This window comes from Chrysochloris asiatica, unplaced genomic scaffold (genome assembly GCF_000296735.1).
Source record: "Chrysochloris asiatica unplaced genomic scaffold, ChrAsi1.0 scaffold00093, whole genome shotgun sequence".
In the NCBI taxonomy this organism is placed as follows: Eukaryota; Metazoa; Chordata; class Mammalia; order Afrosoricida; family Chrysochloridae; genus Chrysochloris; species Chrysochloris asiatica.
This window is the reverse complement of record NW_006408611.1, coordinates 3007762-3029956: the sequence shown is the minus strand read 5'-3', so window position 1 is coordinate 3029956 and position 22195 is coordinate 3007762. Positions and strand designations below refer to the sequence as shown.

The following is a 22195-nucleotide window of genomic DNA, read 5'->3' as shown; positions in this document are numbered from 1 at the left end:
GACATCAAGGCAAGTGATCAGATCCTCTCAGTGCAAATTCTCTTCCAAGACTAAGACGCAAGGGAAATATACAGTTTGACTGACAACCACGCACGTCACCCAGAAGGGGAAGTGGCTGAAGAACATCAACGAAGGGGCGAGCTAAGCACTACATTGTTCAGTAAACTACTGTGAACCCAGATGGAGACCTGGTCGGCCAGTAGCGAGGCAACATCTGGGGACTCATGGGCTCAGGGTCAGTGACACAGCCACAGAGGTCTAGAGTGGAGAGCGGGGTGGCCAGCCGATAAAAAGAGGCCAGACAGACGTAAGAACACCCACACTTGCAGATGATGCCCATTTGACTGGACTTTAATGACTGGATAAACAGAGCTCAACCCTAAGAAGAAAGAAGAGGGAAAAAAGCATCATCTGATACAATTCGATAAACATGACCTACACCTATAAAGGAGCTCTGGTAGCGTAGTGGTTACGAATCAGGCTGCGAACCATAAGGTCAGCAGTTTGAAACTACCAGCACATCCGTGGGAGAAAGATGAGCCGTTCTGCTCCCGTAAAGATTAACAGCCTCGGAAACCCTGTGCAGGGTCGCTAGGAGTCGGAACCCACCCCACGGCACATAACAAAAACACCTGTAAATGCAGTAGCTCAAAAGAGGAAACAAGTCCCTGCTGCAAGAACTATACCCACCCCCTCCACATAAAGGGTAGACAGGGAGGGGCAACTTGGACATTGGCTACCCAAAATGGGGGTAGGGATACAAAGGCAAGAAGTGACTGGCTTACAAGCTTTCAAGAGGGAACCTAGATCCAGAGGGCGCTGAGGAAGGTAGTCTCCAGTGAGTGGTGTCCAGCCTGTCCAGGAAGGGCTGATGAAATGAAATACAGATGGGTCTCTTGTGATGCAATGGTGAATAATTTTTATCAGGACTGATTGTGAGGGTTGGAAATCTAAAGATGAACATTTTGTAACAAAGAGGGGAGTGATTAATTTATCAGTCTAGGAGCGGAGGACCCTGGGACCATCAATGGAGAAAAGCAAAGAGCAGAATCTTACCCAGAGAGGCAGTGAGGCCTGGGATGGAGGCAGAGAAGACAACGTCAAGAGATGGTGGGGCTGAGGGCTCGGGATCAGGAGATGGAAAGGGGCTGAGGACTGTGGTGGGGGGAGGGGTGCAGGTTTACAGGGTACAGCCCTTGGTTAGGTGAGGATGCATGGACAGGATGATAACTATGCCAACGAAATGATGGATGATGGAATTAATGTAAAGCTGATGTTCTCCCATGTAGACTATCACACAATTCACAATAAAACATTAAAAAAAGAAAAATACTAAATAAGCTAATTTAATTTTCATACTCCATCCTTGTTGTTGTTGTTAAGTGTCGTTCACTCAGTTCCCACTCATAGTGACCCTGTATAGAGTTTCAGAGGAGTGGCTGGTGAGCTTGAACCGCCAACTTTGCAGTCCCAAGCATTAACCCACAGTGCCACACAAATGAACAATAACTGATTTTCTTAAGTAAATCTATTACTCTGCCTTAGCTATAGAATTATAGGCATTATTTTTATGCTAAGGAGCACTCAGAAAAACAAAGACTTCAGAGCAGTTAAAAACTGTATAAATAACCTTGGGGCTAATGAGGCTTACAGAAAAAAGCAATTTAAAAATTGAAGCCAAATATAAAAGTTATGTAAATGTGATTTAGCAGAGCAGCATACAGTGCTTCATCACATATCTTCAAATAGCCCGTCTGTAAGCATTTGTGTGTACGGATAGTATAATATGATTGTAAGGTAGTGGAATTCCATTGAATGGTCTGCCTGCCTTCCACCATAATACTTTGTTTTTAACAATCTTCTGGCATTGTCATTCTGCCTATATTAAAGTTACCCAGTTTATTTGTCTCCCATCCTTTTCACAAACTCTGACCTCAACAAAAACAAACACATGTGGAAAGTAAAGCTCATGTCTTCCTCATTATGGTCTTAACTGTGATGAATTGCAAATGGCCTCATAAGCAATCTCATTAAAGGAGGTGATTGTGAGCTGGGTATTGAAATAAGAAGAGGGGTCACCAGGGTCCAGAGGAAAAAATATCACACAAAGAGCACAGACAAATGATGTGACACATTTCCTTCAGTTAGATGTTGTCAGGACGAGGCATGGGGGACACAACAGGGATCCACTACAGAAATCAGACAGGACATGCACACAAGAGCCGCCTTCTCTTCTGGGCAAGGCAGAACCGCTGACAGATTTTAAGCAGGATATTGACAACATTTGGTGTCTGGATAGAGTAGACGAAAGTGAATGAGAAATGAATCACTCCACATTATCCGGAATGGCAAACAGGAAAATGAATCCATGTATTTTATGAAATCAGATAAAGTGATAAGTTTATGTGGTTGAAAAAGAAAGTAAGCATAAAGGATTTGGGCATATACAAAACAACTCAAATATAGAAGACTTAAGAGGCAGAGATTAGGGAATTTCTGTTTGAACATGTTACATTTTGAAACGCCTCGTGTCTCCCTGAGCGCTGTAAGTGGTTAACAATCTTGACTGCTAACCCAAAAAGTGAAGGCTCCAGTCTACCTTAAAGGTACCTCAGAACAAAGACCTGGCAATATACTAAGAAAAGATCAGCCTCTGAAAACATATGGTGCACATGTGGGCTACCATGAGTCAGAACGGACTCAATAGTAACTGTTTTGTTTGTTTTCATTTAAAACTTTCTAGATTATCCAATTAATAAGGCACGAAGGTGCATGTGTAGGTGAGAAGAAATTACTTTTTGTTTCTAATAAGAATGCACTTAACTGAGACGTTTGGGGGTACAGTGCAGCCACTTCATAGGACTTAATGAACACTCAATGAAAAGTACTTAGAATAGTGCAAGGAACCCATAAAAGTAAAAAAATGCTAAGAAAAAAAAAAAAAATGAGGAGAGCTGCCCTCGAACAACTGCACAGATTCATCTTCCCTTAAGGGACTCTTTTTGTGTGTGTATGGCTTTTTGGTTCTGTGGTGATCTTTGAACTAATTTTTCTTGTAGCTTTAATGAAAAATGATGCATGTTCTTGCTCTTCCTGTTTCTTCCCTTCTCTTTGCCATCTTTCTTCCTGAACCCATGCTTTAAATGTTAAGTTTGCTTTTGTGGTTGGACTTCAAGGGATTTTGTAATCCTTAGAATGGGATGAAATACATATGACTGTTCAGTTTTCTAAGAGTGTTCTAGCTTTCATCAGGTTCCCGGAAAGACTTGAACACTGGGAAATCATCAGAGACGCCATGTCCTGTGCTCAGGTGACTTCAGTTACCCACAGGGCTTTAACAGGTACCCTGATACTGCAGAACAGTATAAAGAACCACATCTATACCAGTAATCCAGATATCCAATTATAACTTAATGCCCTAAGGGCTAATTAAAATGACGGATATTAGGGCTATAGCTTTCCCATCTCTTAAATGTCACTCCATTCACTCAGATTTTCAAACCCAAAACTAAGCAAGACCCCATAATTCACCATTGAAGCTATTAATTTTGTTAACTTGACCTCTATAACACCAACCCCCCACCCCAAAACCCAAACACACTGCCATCAAGTTCATTCTGACTTATAGTTACCTTACAAAGGGTTTCTAAGACTGTAAGTTTTACAGTCTTAGACTTACAGTCTTAGAAACAATTTTAGCTTTCTCCCTCAGAGTGGCTGGTAATTTTGAAATGCTGACCTTGTAGTTTTAATGCCTAACCTGAATCCTGAGTGTATCTTGTGAATAAAACTTTCAAAACCCAAGTAATCAACACATTTGAAAGATTACTTGGTTTACTTAATTCTCTTATATCTATTAATATGAAAAATTACATTGAATGAATTTTGAATGTTGATCTCAGCTTTATTAACAAAATAAGGCAAACTTGATCATAATGTATTTTTAAAACCTATTGCATGATTGACATTTTGCACTAGGCAGATCTGCTGCAAAATGCCACCTTAATCTGATGTGGCACTGCAAAATGATGAACTGGACTGAAAGGGTGGTTTGAACAAGGTTGGCGGTTCGAACTCACTAGCCACTCCTTGGAAACCTGTATAAGGTCGCTATGAGTCCGAACTGACTAGAAGGTAGTAAACAACAACAACAATGTGCTAAAGAGTAAAGAAGTCAGTTTGAGGACTGAGGTTCAATTGACCTTAATCAAAATACCACGGTATTTTCAATCACCTCATATGCATGCGAAACTTAAACAATGAATAAGGAAGATGTTAGAAGAATGGATGAACTTGAATTATGGTATTGGTGAAGAGTACTGAAAATGCCAAGGGCTGCCAGAAAAAAACAAACCTTTAGTGACAGAAGTACAGCCAGAATACTCCTAAGAAGGAAGGATAGTGAGACCTGTCTCATACTATGGACATGACATCAGAAAAAAAGAAGAGTTCTCAATGAGATGGATCGGCACAGTGAAAGCAACAATGGACCCAAACATAATAGCAATTGTGAGGCTGGCATAGGACCATCCTCTGTTGTGCGTAGGGTCAATAAGAGTTGAAAGAGATTCAATGACACTTAATAGCAACATCAAAAGAAAGAAAATTCAACATCACTGCATACTAGTTAGTCAGCAAAGTATTTATAGGATGGAACTTCCAAAGCATGAATAAGCGCATCTATGGAAAATCGACAGCTAACATTTCACTTAAAGGCAAAAGACCTAATGCCTCCTAATGTCAGGAAGGGGGCAACAATGACTAACATCACCCCTCCTATCCAACATCCTATTGGAAGTAATGGCCAATAAACAAACAAACAAACAAACAACTAAAAGAATGCAGATGGGAAGGAGAAAATACAATGATCTCTATTCATAAATGATGTACCTGTCCATGTTGTAAAATATCAAGTAATCTACTAATAATAATAATAAAAAAAAGCAATTAAGACTGGCAAATTGGCTTGGTAATGCCATCATTGTTTCCATTGTTTGCATATACTATCAATGATAAATTGGAAGTTGAAATTTTCTGACAAAATACCTTTCAAGATACTACTGAAATACTTAGGTATAAATCTAACAAAATATGAACAAAATATGCTGAAAATTATTTTCTAAAAAATGATGGAAAATCTTAAAAGATCAAAATAAACTGAGCAATATATTATGGTAATGAGTCTGGGTTGGCACTATAGATAAGCACTGGACTGCTAATTGCAAGATGGCAAATTCAAACCCACCAGTCTCACAGTGGAAATCCTATACAGTGTTGCTATGAGTCAGAGATAACTCAATAACACTTAACAACAAACAACATTTTGTTAAAATGTCAGTTCTGCACAGATAGCTCCACACATTCATTGTAACCTCAGTCTGAATTTTTTTTTTTAAGATATGAAAAAAATGATTCTAAATTTACAAAGAAAAGCAAAAGAACTCATATATTTACAAAATTTTTGAAAAGAATAACAAAGTTGGAGGACTCACACTATCCTACTTCAAGATTTACTATAAAATTAAAATAATCAATACAATGGATATTTACAAAAGTATAGACACACAGATCAAGGAAACAATAGACTCTAGAAGTAAACACTTACATATGAAGTCAACTGATATTTGGCAAAGATGCAAAGGCAATTCAATAGTAAAATAAGAGTCTTAAAGAAATTAGGCTGGAGCAGTAGAACATCCATACGAAAAACAATTAACCTTTACACCTACCTTTCCCATACACACACATGCATAGTTGCATACATTTTAAAAAATAAAAATGAATTAAATTACCAAATGTAAATTGTAGTACTATAAAATTGCTAGAAGAAAACATAGAATAAAATCTATGCTACTTTTGGATAGGCAAAGATTTCTCTAATAAAAAATCAAAAGCATGATCCATAAAATAAACCAAGTTGATAAATGGACTTCATCAAATTAAAAGCATCTGTTTTTGAGAGACACTAGCAAGGCAATGAAAAGATGAGCAATAATTAGATGACAGCATCTGGTTACAAAGTCTTTGGGATCTACAATCACCTTCAAGCCAAAGACATGTTTTTCCCAAGCAACTTCAGTCTATGACTAAGACCTGGAAATTTTTACTCAATGACTAGCATAGTGGTTACGAATCAGGCTGCAAACCTCAGGGACAGCAGTTTGAAACTACCAGCTGTTCCACAGGAGAAAGATGAGGCTTTCTGCTCCCCTAAAGATTTACAGCCTCAGAAACCCTGTACAGGGTCACTATGAGTCAGAACCGACTCCATGGCACATAACAACAACAATAACAACGTCTCTAAAGGAGAATTTTGGTGCTAAGACTCTGGCGCCTGGCCTACACTTCCTTGGAACTGCACTGCACTCCAAAGTTCTTTTTACCCATTCTTTTCTTCCTTATCACCTTATACAAGTGACAAACATTCCGGGTAGACTTAAGGCTTTTAAAGCCTATCCCTGCCCTCTTCTCATCTTTATTTTTCGTAAGTACAATGATCTCTTGTAATTCTATTTCCAGAGGACCAAAACTGAAACAGTAGATGTTGTTGTTAGGAGCCATTCAGTAGGTAAAGACTCAATATATTTCTTATGAAATACGAATGAAAATCTGGAGACTTATCTCTTAAAGCTTGCCTACTCTGGTAGCGTAGTGGTTACGAATCGGGCTGCAAACCTTAAGATCAGCGGTTCGAAACTACCAACCGCTCCGGGGAGAAAGATGAGGCTTTCTACTCCCGTAAAGATTTACACCCTCGGAAACCGGTACAGGGTCGCTATGGGTTGAAACTGACTCCATGGCACTTAACAACAACAATCTCTTAAAGAGAAGGTGTGCTGAAAGACTTTAAATGATACCCATTAGCATTGCAATTATAAAGAATACATTTTACAAGTTAAGTGTCATGTAAAAAAGAAAATTTTGTAAAGGTAAATATAAAATCACAGATCATTTGAATTCTTAAAGGGAGATGATTTTAGCAATCAGCCCCTGAAGAGTCTAAAAGGTGATGTTATTTGCAAGTTTGAGTTATCCACTTATGATCTATCTCCTGTTATTAAAGGAAGACATTTCATAAATGTAAAGGAACAGGAAATCCAGTTACCATACTAAAAAAAAAAAAAAAACAATTTCCTACTAACATTCTTAGCTTTCCTTTTCATAGAATATCATCGTATTTACAATTCCCATAATAGCATTGTGCTTTTTGAAGCCTAGTGGGACAGCTACAACTTCAATAAAAGATTTTAAATACATCAGCACTTTCCTTCTTTAAACGTATAATACAACGCTGTTCATTCAGTGTAAGCACTTTAATTCATTTTATGAAAAAATTTTTAATAACTTTCAAGGAGCTAATATATTGTGTGAACACTAAACAAAATACAATAAACTTAGAAAGTCTTGAGGAATTAACAATGCATTAAGTCAAGTGAAATTTATAGAACAGGTTTTCAGTACTAGGAACAGTTTGAATAGTTTTGAAGAGGAAAAAACGCTCAAAATTAAGACGATAAAATATGTTTTTAATAAGCAAAAATGCAGATTTTGAAAAATGTTAATTTATCAAAATGCCAAAGAAACCCTAAGCTTTATTTAATCCTTCTTTAACATCACTTAAAAAAAAAAAGAGGAGTAAAAATCAGACAAGGGGAGCAGAGACAGTTGAAGGTCAGCTAGGAATTACAAAACAAACTTTGTTTTCAGATAATGAGTAAGCCTGTGAGCATGTCATTTCTCATTCTTGTTAAAGGTTGTCATGTCAGTTCCAACTCATAGCGACTCTGTATACCGTTTCCGAGGAGTGGCTGGTGAGCTTGACCATCAACCTTGGGGTTCCAATGAACTCGCAGTTCAATGCATTAGCCCACAGCACTACACCAGAACTCCATGTCATTTGTTGTTGTTGTTAAGTGTTGTCGAGTTGATATCGGCCCAAAGTGACTCTGTATAGGGTTTCCAAGGAGCAGCTGGTGAACCTGAAACACCAACCCTGCAGTTCAAATGACTTTGCAATCTGACACATTAGCCCACAGTGCCGTGTCAGGATATAGATGAAAAGGAGACTTGCCATTCATCTTGGCTCAAATCTTTATTGAGTATGTGCCTGGCAAATTAAAATGCAAACATGCCCTGTGCTTAAGAAGATGTTTAATCCACAGACTCTACACTTTCAGAAAAGAAAGGGGATGCATTTCTGGCTGAACCACTAATGAGAAAATCCCAGTTGAAGGTTCAGCCTGGGGATTAGAAGGCAAAGAAAGATGAAAGGACATGATGCTGGGGCAGTCACAGTAGTGGAGAGGTAACGCAGAACTTGTTCTTGGTGCCTTTTCTTTTCTTGAGATGTCATGTCCAAATGCATTACTGTGGCTACTATGATAACCCAGCTCACTACAGACTGGGCACACCCTCACTGGTATTCTGTTTCCCCAAGTATGATGCATTCCTTATCAGACTGATCCCTTCTGAGAAAGTGTCAAAAGCAAGCAAGAGGATAATGTTTGTTTGGGGCAAACAGTACCCCCAAACCTCATTTTTGAAAGTAGACCACCAGATCTTTCTTCTTAGCCTTAGTCCTGAAGCTCTGCAGAACCCTGTTCACCATGAGTGACCCTGCAGGAATTTCAAACACCAGTGATGCAGTTTTCAGTCTAACAGCATCACACAAGCCACCGCAGTACAGAAAAATGACAGGCAAGTAGCGCAATCTCTGTGTAGTAGTGAGCAATGAGTCTAGCAAGAAGTTTGTTAGGAGCAGGAAACAAGATTTTCTATTGACACTACAAGGAAAAACCACAACAGATAATTTTTAACTTCCTGTTCTTGGAAAGTCACAGATTATTCCTTGATTTTCTGTCAGTATTACTACTTCTGAATACTATTTTTTGAGGGTAGACATATAAGCACTTAGCAAATCACATCTTAGCCAAAATAATTTTTCTAAAGATGAACCTATGAACCTAGTATTGTTATTTAAGCTTGCTATTTGGTGGGGCAGAGGGTCTCATTTCCAGGCTGCATGGGTTTATCAAACAATCATCCAGTAAAGGTAAAATGACCTGGCTGTCTTCCCTATGGGCTTTCCTCGAAACAATACCCCCAATGCTTAGAACTGAAACTCTTATGACGTTCATTGCATCTTTTTAAATCAGCTTTAAGAAGAATCATCTCCCTGTTAGTAAAAAAGTGCTAATTGTTTCAGCATCTTCCAGGAAGCTATGTCACAATCCAGTTTCTATATTTTTATAGAAAATGGCAAATTAAAAAAATTCAGTTTAACATTATACTGTTTCTTTATGATTTTAAAATACGAAAAACAGATTATAATCTTTTGTATAATAAGACATGGATTAATTCAATCAATTGAGAAGATTGATCTCTCTCTTTCTCTCTCTCTCACACACACACCCCAACTCTTTACGTCAATAATTTGTTTCATCTTGAAAGATGTAGGATAGTGTTGCAGAAGATTCAAGGACTTCAAAAAAGAACTATATACTTGGTTAAGTCAAAATGTATTGTGACTACAGTTCCAGTTCATATGAGCAAAGGTTCATCCCAAATAAAACATGTTTACACACGTAGCTACTGTAGTGTAGTGGTTACGAATCGGGCTGAGAACTGCAAGGTCAACAGTTTGAAACTACCAGCTGTTCCATGGGAGAAAGAAGAGGCTTTCTGCTCCCATAAAGATTTACAGCCTCGGAAACCCTGTACAGGGTCGCTATAAGTCGGAATCAACTCCACGGCACATAACAACAACAACAACAACAATCAGTAGGTGGCTGTAGACAAATTCTTGCAGTAATACACTTGTCTTAGTCTTATTTGTTGATGTTATGTGCCATCGAATTGATTCCAACTCATATAGACCCTATATGGGGTTTGCAACAAATGGCTGGTGGATCTGAACCTTAAACCTTATGGCTTTAGTTCAGTGCTTATCCTATAGCACCACACCAGGGCTCTTGCTAGCATACCTTAAAAAAAAAAGTCCCCCATTGGCTTCACAGAGGATCGGATAAGCTAGATAAATTCTAGAGAGGTCAGCTAAAAGGTTTGGTGACTATTTCCTGGGATCCCAAAGAGATGACAGATTTTCCTATGTTCTTTAGACATAGAAAGACAATTTAAGAAAATGGAAAGCATCAATGCTGAAAAAAGGACCATGGAAACTTCATGGAGGATATATATATATATTTTTCCATCACAAAGTACCTGCTCACGATGCCAGGATAGCAAGTGCTGTCTTGTGAAAATCTCACTAGGAAACCTTACCCCATCTACCCTACCCTCATTCACAAGTTTTTTGTTCTCAAACCTCAAAGAATATTTTAATGGAACATGATTAAGTCCCCGGACTTTAAGACATGAAAGCTGCCATTTTAACAAGCTATAAATCTGAGCCTAGTAGCTCTATACAATAAACACTGGATTGCAAGCCACAAGTTTGGCAGAGACCTTACACAGACAGGGTCACTATGAACTGGAACTGACCTGATAGCACTTAACACCACCACCAACAACACATTGCACAGACCAGAATTCTTTGGGGGAAGTTAGAGAGATGGAAACAAGGCCTTCAGTAGTGTTCCGACCTAGATAGAGGATATATTGAAAAACAACAGCTTCATATTTTGATATTTTTGTTTAATACGTGTTTCTATGATTTTGTAGCAATACTTTATGACTTCCAACGCTTTTATTATATTCCTATTGCTTGCATTATTTTCATTCTGCTCTTAATATAAACTAATAATATACAAACATAAGAAAGTGTGATATGTGTTGTGAATCTGGTCAGAATAGATCAGATTCAGCTGCTTGTCTTCATCTGTAGAGTTTTTGTCTTCCCTAGCAATTCAGTATATTAAAAAATATTATAAATATATATAAAGGTTTTTAGGATTAAAAAAAAGACAATATATTAAAATGGTTTCTGTGAGGATTGTACTCATTATATGATTTAAAAAAGAAAAAGAAAAACAAGCTTACTGAAACTATCAAGTGTAAAATTTGTTAAAAGTTCCCATTATCTGGAAACATCTTTCAGATTGCAAATTTTAATGCCCTGTTCAGAAGAAATAAGCATTTCAGATAAACTGGAATAAATTTAAAATTAGTAAACTAGTGACTCACTTACCAGCTGGTCTTTTACTTAAGAGTCTTGGAGTCCTGGTGTGGTGCTGTGAATAATGCACTGGATTGCAAGGTCAGTTTGAATCATGAAGTCAGTGGTTGAAACCCACCAGTCGCTCCTCAAAAATCCTACACAGGGCCGCTATGGTCAGAACCGACTCGACGGCATTTAGCAAAAACAATTAGCAACATTTACTTAACTTTCTTTTATATCTATATTGGTTTAACAATGATTATCTAACCATTTTTCTATTAACTACAATTGTCAAGGAACCGTTCTTTAAATCAGTCTACTAGAATGTTTGCTCTTGTATGCAAAATTACAATAAAATGGAAACATCTGCTCAGAACCAAGTTATCTGAAAAGTTTTATTAAGCTTGCTGTTGTTATGTGCTGTTGAATCGGTTCCACTCATAGTGACCCTGTGTAGGGTTTGCAAGGAGCAGCTGGTGGGCTTGAAACTAACCTTGTTGTTAGCAGTCCACTGCTTATACTACATTACCACACAAACATAATTGTTTAGGCTTGATTAATTTGTAGTTAAATGATGCAATTATGTTTGGTTATAGTGAGTTTCTACCACCTATCTGTAAGATTGTAATAAGTACTGTAGTTACTTATATGTGGCTCTGATGTTAGAAGCTAGAGCAACTGAATTCTAAAGGTCCCTAATTTAAGGCATTTACTAAAGGCTGCTTTCTTGGGATTACAGAAGACAAGTAGGAAAGACAAGGAAAGAACAGAAAATCATTTATGTATGAGCAAGGCAATTCAGGGGCGATTTAACTCTTTGAAAACAATGTTAGCAATACATATTGCAAACAATTCCATTTAAGGCAGGGCAAGCCCATTGTTTTGACATGCCATCGAGTCAGTTCCAACTCATACTGAACCTATAAAGGGTTTGAAAATTCTAAATCTTAACGAGTACAGAGACTCATCATTTTCCTGTTGAGTGGATTTTAGGCTCAAACTACCAACCATGGGGTTTGCAGTTCAGTGCTTATCTATAGAGCTACTGCACTACTGTGCAAATAAATAGCAGTCTAATAACACTGTTCACCAACAAATCAGGTATTTTCAACACTACTGAATATGCAACACTACATTTAGACAGAACTTACTTTTGTAGAGTTTTAAACTTTTGGAAGGCTTCAAAGTCATTAATTATCCCATTTCATCTCATTCAGTAAGTACAAAAGCATAATTATGCTTTTCTTTTTTCTTGTACAGTAAAAACAAAAGAAAGAGAAAATAGTATACTCTAAAAGTAATGTAAAAAGCATTTTCTTTCTACGGCACTGACAACTCATAAATAGATATTCTACCCAACAAATGGACAGACATACAGTCGACTATCATTTCATGCCAAAGACTAATGGATATTAATCATCTAAATGTAGTCTTCCCATCACCATTTCAGTCTTCCTGCATCCCCAAAGATTCCTTCATTATCATTTTTCTCATGCCACTTTTGAGGGCTAAGAAAAGACACTTAATTCAGCTGTATAACAGGAAATGTATGGGGCAGAAGCAGTGTAGATCTTTAAGAATCTTTGCGATTAGTCAGCTCGACAATTAATACAGCTTCCAAGATCTTGAAAAGGGTCACAAAAAGAGCAAGGCATGATAGAGAGAAATCACTGAACTATTTGACACTATAACCTATTTGATAACATCACTGTTTCCTTCAATTGGTTCCTGTAGCTATACTAAGTGGGCAGAGGAATGAACACTATGTGAGAAAATGACCAGTGTCAAGGAATTTATGACAGTTCCCCTTTGTACCTAAAATAACTATCTTCACTCATGGAAGCAACAGTCAAGAAAACAAATGATGTATTGCATTAGGCAAAGCTGCTGCACAAGACCTTTCTAAAGTGTTGAGGAGCAAAGATTTCAATTTGAGGACTAAGGTGCGCCTGACCTAAGCTATGGTATTTTCAATAACTCATATGCATGTGAAAGCTGGCAGTGAATAAGAAAGACCATAAAAGAATTGATGCTTTTCAGTTATGGTGTTGGAGGAGAATATTGAAAGTGTCATGGGCTGCCAAAAGAACCTACAGATCTGTGTTGGAAGGAGTGCAGCCAGAGTGCCCCTTGGGGGCCAGGATAGCCAAAGTTCGTCTCTCATACTTGGGACATACTGTCAGGAGGGACCAGTCGCTGGAGAAGGATATCGTATTTGGTAAGGTGGAGGGTCAGAGAAAAAAGAGGAAGTCCCCCAAGAAGATAGATTGCCAAAGTGGCAGCATCAATGGGCTTCAAGTGTGGTGACAATTGTGAGATTGGCCCAGAACAGGCAAGTGTTTTGTTCTTTTGTGAATAGGGTCACTCACTATGACTCAGTACATAGACCAATAGGCAGTCGTTTGAACAGAAAACGGGACACTGAATGTTTTAAAATCAAGAAAGTTGTATGTCAGGGTTATAGTCTGTCATCATATTTATTCAGTCATTAGGCTGAGCAAATAATCTGAAAAAAAAAAAAAAGGATTATATGAAGAAGAATGTGGCATCAGGAAAGTAGGAAGACTCATTAACAACCTTGCTTGATGAAAGCAAAGAGGATTTAAAACTTAAACTCTTTGATGAGCACCAAAGACCTCAGCCTTTGGTAGGGTTCCATGTCAATATAAAGAATACAAAAATTCTTACCACTGAACAAATAAACAACATCCATGTAAATGGAGAAAAGATTGAAGGTGTTAAAGATTTCATTTTGTTTGGATCCACCACCAACACTCATGGAAGCAACAATCAAGAAATCAAACAACATATTGCATTGGGCAAATCTGCTGCATAAAACCTCTTTAAAGTGTTGAGGAGCAAAAATGTCAGTTTGAGAACTGAGGGGCGCCTAACCCAAGCCATGGCATTTTCATTAGTCTCATATGCAAGGAGCTCTGGTAGCGTAGTGGTTATAAATCGGGCTGCTAACCTCAAAGGCAGCAGTTCGAAACTACCAGCTGTTCCATGGAAGAAAGATGAGGCTTTCTGCTCCTGTAAATATTTACAGCATTGGAAACCCTGTACCGACGCCATGGCAGAAAACGACAACAACAACAACATATGCATGGGAAAGTTGGACAGTGAATAAGGACGAATGTAAGAGAATTGATGCATTTGAGTTATGGTGTTAGAGAAGAATATTAAAATTACCATGGACTACCAGAAGAACAAACAGATCTATGCTGGAAGAAGTACAACCAAAATGCTCCTTAGAAGCCCAAGGCCATACTTTGTCTCTCAGGCTTCAGATATGTTATCAAGAGGGACCAGTCCCTGGAATAAAACATCATACATGGTAAAGTAGAGGGTCAGTGAAAATGAGGGAGACTCTCAACGAGATGGATTAGCACAGGGCCCAAGTGTAGCAACAATTGTGAAGTTAGCTCAGGGCAGAGCAGTGTTTGTTCTGTTATGAGTCGGAACCAGCTTGATGACATGTAACAACAACAAGAAAGAATTCCCACTACCACTCGTTCATTTCTCTTACTGTGATTGCTTTTGCATTGCTTTGATATTGGAAGCTATGCCACTGGTGTTTTTTTGTGTTTTTTTTTTTTTTAATTAAATGTTTTTATTTTGGATTGAGTGAAAGTTTACAGGGCACATCATCAGCTTCACATTCAACCATTCATATAGCTTGTTTCATTACATTGATTATTATCCCCTCCATATATCATCAGTTAACAGTGTTTCTCTCTATCCTCTTTAGCATTTTTTTTTTTGGATGGGGGGGGCGGGGCTTGCCTTTTTGGAATTTACAGTCTCGGCTTTTAGGGAAGGTTTTTACATTTGTCTGTGGATATCCAGGGCTCATGTATGAGATTACTAACAAGCATTACTGAATAATCAGATGAGGGACAGTTTGCTATGTCTACTAGGTAGCTAAAGTCTGATCCTCAGAGCCTATGGTTTGGACGGTCAACAACGCTTGGGCCCACAGGGGCTTGGCCTCCTGACCGGGTCTGCACGGTCTGCATCCAAATCCTCCTTATTTATTGTTTGTTTAAGGGACCACTGGTGTTTTAAATATAAGCAGAAAGTGTCATGGGCTTCCAAAAGAACCAACAAATCTGTGTTGGAAGAAGTGCAGTCAGAGTGCTCCTTGAAGGCCAAGATGGCCAAGCTTCATATCTCATTCTTCAGAGATAGTGTCAGGAGGGACCAGTTGTTACAGAATCATAGTTTGGTAAGGTGGAGGGTCAGAGAAAAAGAGGAATACCCCCAGCGAGATGGACTGGCAAAGTGGCAGCATCAATGGGCTTAAGCGTGGCAGCAACAGTGAGGTTGGACCAGGATCGGGCAGTGTTTCATTCTGCTGTGCTTAAGGTCGCTATGGGTCGGTACCGACTCGATGGCACCTAACAACAACAACAAAAACAACAACAACAATGCCCTTGGTAGACAGGGTTCTGCTAAGCTTCCAGACTAAGACAGACTAGGACAAAGAAGAGGCAAACAACTGAATGTTCGCTACTAAAAACCTTATGAATAGCAGTGGAATACTGTCTATACTAAAATATTAAGTATGAAACATTATGACTAGCTCCAGTTATAATGCCAGAAGACGCGACTCTCAGGCTGAAAGGCACTCAAAATACAACTGTGGAAGAGCTGACCCCTCAAACTAGATTTGACCATGATGAATTGAATAAACCTTTTGGGACCTTCATTTACTGATAGATCTAAAAAGGAGGGAAAAAGGTATGTGTTGTTGTTTTTATCTTCACCAACAAGTGCTTCAAGTTATCTTTGCTTTCAGTAAGCAAGTGTGTCATCTACAGCCCACAGGTTGTTGATGAGTTTTCCTCCTTCTCTGATTCCATGTTCTTATTTGTATGCTCAGTTTCTTGGATTATTTTTTCAGTGTACATACTGAATATGTATGGTGAAAGGATACAACCCTAAGATACACCTTTCCTGACTTAAAAACATGCAATTTCCCCTTTTTTCTGTTCAAACAATTGTCTGTTGGCTGATGTATAAGTTTCCCAAGAACATAATTTAGTATTCTGGAATTACTATTTCTTGCAATGTAAACCATAGTTTGTCATGGTCCACTCAGCCAAATGCCTTTGCATAGTCAATAAAGCACAAGAAAACATCTTTCTGGTTTTCTGTGCTTTTACCTAAGATCTATCTGACATCAGCAATGATATCCCTCATTCCAAGTCCTCTTCTGAATCCTGCATGACTTTCTGGCAGTACGAAGTTGATGTACTGACTTGAACCATTATTCAGTTCTCTTTAGCAAAATTTTTCTTGTATGTTATATTAATAATATTGTACAATAGTTTCCATATTCTGTTTGGTCACTTTTATTTGGAATGAGCACAAATATGAATCTTTTCCAATTGGTTGGCCAGGTTTTCCAAATTCCTTGGCACAGACTAATGAGTATCTCCAGGCCTGGATCTGTGTGTTGAAAACTTCAACTGGTAAGGAAGCAACAATGGACTATTTTTCAGCAATTTCAAAGACAAAACTTTCAAGTCAGTCTTATCAATCAACCCCTTTTTGCCAGTCTTTCTATTCAGAAGCATCTAATCTTTAGCATTACATAACGACCAAACAATAAGCAAAATGATCTGTCATTTTTGAAGTCCCATAAAAAAGCCTCAGAATGCAACTGGCTTTCATTAAGCATGCTATCAGATGATGTGCAGAGTCAATGCTTCCTTCCTCTTCTGCTCTTGCCTAAAATCAAGCTCTCTCTGGATGACATCCCATCAACATTCCTTCCCAGAATTGGAGTACCACCACTGCATCCTCCTTGACTGTTTCCTTTCCTTGTAGGTGGAAGTGATCTGTTCTTGGTCCCTTTTGGCTGAGTCTCCTAACCACTGCAAGACCTCGATGAGACCTCTACAAGAGAGAGCCCACTTTCAAGACTATTTGAATTGATTCTTTCTTATGTGTTTCCTTTATTTTTCCACAGTGGCAACATTTTGCTGACATTTCAACAAGTAAAGGTGAAATTAATAGCATATAATAAGCAGAGTAGGGAGTCTATTTTCAATCAGAGAAAGAATAGAAAATTAAATCTGGGAGAGTGGGCACAAAGATAAATGCAATGCAAAACATTTCTTTGGAGTTTAGAGAAGAAATGAAATCCTGGAGTTATATGATTCAAGGCAGACAACAAAGAAAGGCTTTGGTTGTTTCAACACAATCAGCAATAGATAAGCACCATTTTGTCCTCAGCACAAGTGTGGCACTTGAAGAAATACTGTCATTTTTTCTTCCAAAATATAATGCATTCTCACATTTCCAAGAGATTCTAAGGAGCTCTGGTAGCATAGTGGTTATGAATCGGGTTGTTCACCTCAGGGTCAGGAGTTCAAAACTACCAGCTATTCCGTGGGAACAGAAGCTTTCTGGTCCCGGAAAGATTTACAGCCTCAGAAACCCTGTACAGGGTTGCTATGAATCAAAACCGACTCCACAGCTTATAACCACCACCACTTCTAAAGGTTTTCCAACTTTCCAAACTACTTTAAAATCTATCTTAAAAATGGATTTTCTTTCCAAATGCAGATTCAAATCACAACATCCCATACCTGAAAGAGATTTTTTTTTTTTAACTTTTTATTTGTTATGACATTCATCAAAATCTGAAATGTTGACATAAGTTAGAGTTTAATCCACTTATGGATGAGAAGTTTCATATTTCATAGGAAGCCATTTTGTGTTACAACTGGGGGAAAATAATCAGTCATTAGGCCTTTGAGATCATGTGATTATTTTTCCTTTACTACTCAGTTCCACATCCCTGAACTTTGCTCTTCTAAGAAAAACTGGCTTTATTACACCATTCCATAATGTAAGTCATTACCATGACTACTGACCTACATCTGTGTCTAAGATGATGCTTTCTTTATGGCAGATGAAATAAAATACATGTTCATAAAGATCACTACCATAATCCTGTGGAAAAGTAAATTAAATATAGCTTATAAAATGAAAATAATATGCTAATATGACATTAAGACAGTGAACTGAAGCTCACTTTAGTTAGGTGATTATAAAGGATTTTAAGAAAAAATTGAAAAGCTGTAGTAATAACCTCTTATTCTCTCTCTTTCTAAGCATCATTATTTGATTCAAAGACATATTACCCAAACTAATACTTCCATGTCCTTGTGTGGTGCTACAAGTGGTTCAGGCTCACCAGATCACCAGTCGCTCTTCCGAAACCCTATACCTGGTCCCTCTGAGTAGGAACCCACTTAATGACACTTATCAAAAATACCTCCATGTCTTTGTTATGTATAGTAAAATGGTGGGGGATTTAAATGTCTGCTGTCTTTTTAATAGGTGACATAAGATGAGTTTCTTCTACAAAATTAGTCCAGGTCTTACTTTTAAAGTGCTTTTCTGAGCAAGAACCAAAGGAGAGACATGGAAAACAAATCTCAAACTACATCAAGCTGGTGCTTTTTTCAGTTTGCCTTTCTGGAGGCCACCTCAGTATTGCAGAAAGGAATTTTAATCTCATCTTCTATCAGACATCATCTTATTCTTACATACAAGACAACTACACAGAAAACTGCACTTATCTACACATGAACCATAAAATGAAAATGAAGGCTAGAGAGTTCAAAGTAAGGTCTGAGATTATATCAGATTTGTAACTGAAAAACAAACTAAAGGCTTAACTTTTCTCAAAAGTTAAGGGGCAAAAGCTGCCTAGGTAAGTGACTTTTTCCCCCCTCATCACAACTGGCTGGATGAGCTTACCAGACAGTAAGAGAAAAGAGAATAAAAATGTATTTTCTCACTGAAATTCACTGTCTTTTCTTAAGAATACATGTAGTTCACTTGTTTTTAATGGTGGCCACCAGGGTATACAGTATTGTCAACTTTCCCTTCATCCCTTAAGAAGATTCAGAGGGATGCTTCAAGGACACCCAAGCCTACAGTTTTTCATGATTTCTGAGGTAGAATGAAAACAAAAACAAGCACTGTCCCAAGAAGAAGAAGAATGTGCTTTATAAAGTTCTACGTTACTCTAGGCTGATAGCCGCAAAGTCTTATTCAACAGTCCTACGTTTCAGAAATCCATGTTAATGCTTTCACATTTGCTTTAATTTAAATATTCAAACAACTGTCTACAATTTTCATTTCGTGATAAGGAGTTCTTTTTTCCTCAGTTTTTAATTCTCAGTTTAGTTGCATTATAACTTCTAGATGTTCCACATTAACTTGTTATTCCTTTGAGCACTGCTTTTTTTGTTTAACAAGACTTCATTTTTTAGAACACTTTTAGGTTGACAGAAAATTGAGCAGAAAGCATGGAGTTCTCACACAGACCTTTTGTCCCTAACTCTTCACAGTTTCACCTATTAAACATTTTGCAATCCTACGATGTATTTGTTACAGTTAAATAAGCAATACTGATACAGTAATTACAGTCCATGGTTTACATTAAGTTCATTATTTTTTTGCTGTACAATCATAAGGGACTTGAAAAATGCATAATGACATGTATCCACCATTATGTATTCTGATATGTTCCATCTAAATAGTACGTTACGTGTTTTGGACGTTGTATAAATATAAACATCATATGAAAACTTCATGGGATCCAGCTTCTGGTCATCCTCCTCACCACTGCTGTGCCAGGAAGGAAGTACGGAGGGAGCCGAGCATGACTTCTTCCACTTGCAGTTTGGTCAGCAAGAGCAGCCCACTGCCATGGCAGGCTGTCCGAGAGAGTTCATTTTCTGAGCTATCTCTTCTGTCTCACTTACCTGTATCCCACCCATAGTTGAGCATTGCAAGAGTATGGTTTGGGGGTCTTAAAAGCCATCAGAAGGAAATAATAAACAAAAACAAAGCTGCTGTCCCTTTGAATCAAAACAATGCTAGGGTGCCATGGATATAGATGCTGTCAGATAATGTTAAGCAACACATAGCTGTAGATTCACTACTTCAAAATGTCTGGTGTTCCACCTATTGATCTTTCCTCCATTCCCCACAAACTCCTGGCAATCACTATGGCGCAATCTTTCAGAATGCCATATAGTTTGAATCATACAATTTGTGGCCTTTTCAGACGAGTTGTTTTCACTTCACAATACGCATGTTAGGTCCTTTCAAGTCTTTTCATGCTGTGATAACTCAATTATTTTTATCCATTGAATTGATGTATTGGTTTGTTTATTCATTCACATATTGAAGGATGCCATGGTTGCTTCCAATTTTTAGCAACTAGGTATACTGCTGATTTCTGTTTGGATGTAAATGTTCAGATCCTTCTAATAGATGTGGAATCTAATAGATGTGGAATAGCGGAATTATATTGGTAAGGCTACGTTTAGCTGTAGCATTTTATTTTTCCATTAGCAAGGAATGAGTACTCCTCCTGTTCTACATCCTCACCATGATTTATGTTGTTAGAACGTTGGTTTCTAGGAGTCTGTGTGGCGCTGTAGGATAAGCACTGGACTGTTAATCCCTAGGTAAGCAGTTAAGCCCACCAGCTGCTCCTTAGAGACCACAAACAGGGTGGCTAATAGTCACCAACAATAGATGGCTGAAATAAAAATTCAAGTCTTGGGTTGTAATATGGAAGGATACTATAGATAGATAAAATAAGGTGCTCTGGTAGCGTAGTGGTTATGAATTGGGCTGCTAACCTCAGGGTCAGCAGTTTGAAACTACCAGCTGTTCCGCGGGAAAATTATGAGGCTTTCTGCTCCTGTAAAGATTTACGGCCTCAGAAACCCTGTACAGGGTCACTATGAGTCGGAACCGACTCCACAGCACATCACAACAACAATAGATCAAATATTAAAAATACAGGGTACATCAATAGAATATGGGAGGACTACACAGTCATTGCACCAAAAAGATCTGGTTGATGTTCAGCCATTTGATGAGGTAGCATATGAACAGGAACTGGTGGTGTTGAAGGAAGACGTCCACGATGCACAGAAGGCACTGGAGACAAACCAGCCTTTCAGTCTAGTGCATTATCCTGCAGTGCCACACCAGGACTTCCTTATTTCTCCCTGATTACTATTGCTGTTGTTAAGTGCTTATGAGTTGCCTCCAACTAAGAGTGATATTGTTTAGGGTTTCCAAGGAGCAGCTGAGTGGTGTGAACTGCCGACCTTGTGGTATGCAGCCCAGTGTATATCCTACAGCGCCATACTGGCAGGCTATTATTAAGAGAACACTCTCTATGGATTAGCCACTGTGCTAAAAGTTGACTTCAATATGTTATTTTATCATTATTGAAACCCAGATGGTAGGTTCTGTCATCATCCACCAGGGACTTAATGCGAGTTAATACAGAAAATCTAAAAGCAGGAAATCTTCTTTAGTCCATGTCTCGTTTGCTCAAGAACCTGTGATTTAAACTACTAAGCTGGGAACATAAAATAGTTGAAATAAAGTAGTATTCAAAGGGATCATTCAAATTCATAGTGCTTATATTTCAAAATTTATACACCAACCACTAAAGCCAGTGAAGATGAAATAGAAGAATTCTACCAACTTCTTCAGTCTGAAATTGATCAAACATGCAATCAAGATGTATTGCTCATTACTGGTTATTGGAATGCAAAAGTAGGGAGCAAAGACGAGGGTCCAGTAGTTGGAAAATTTGAATTTGGTGATAGATATGATGCTGGAGAATGAATGATAGATTTCTGCAAGACGAATGATTTGTTTATTTCAAATACCTTCTTTAGACAGCATAAGAGACGACTATACACATGGACCTCGCCAGATGGAACACACAGAAATCAAATTGACTACATCTGTGGAAAGAGAAGATGGAAAAGCTCCATATCATCACTGAAGAAAAGGCCAGGGGCAGACTGTGGAACAGACCATCAATTACTGGTATGCAAATTCAAATTGAAGCTGAAGAAAATGAAAACAAGTTTTCGAGAGTCAAAATATGACCTTGAATTTATCCCACCTGAATTTAGAAATCATCTGAAGAACAGATTTGATGCATTAAACACTAAAGACTGAAGACCAGAACAGTTGTGGGATGACATCAAGAACATCATACATGAAGAGAGC

The 22195-nt window shown here is 38.1% G+C and overlaps 1 protein-coding gene across 4 annotated transcripts in view; it reads right to left on the bottom strand.

Annotated features, from left to right (window-relative positions):
• Positions 1 to 22195, bottom strand: part of CTNNA2 (catenin (cadherin-associated protein), alpha 2) — a 1482995-nt gene that overhangs the window by 1242395 nt on the left and 218405 nt on the right. The gene's annotated exons all lie outside the window — the stretch shown is intronic.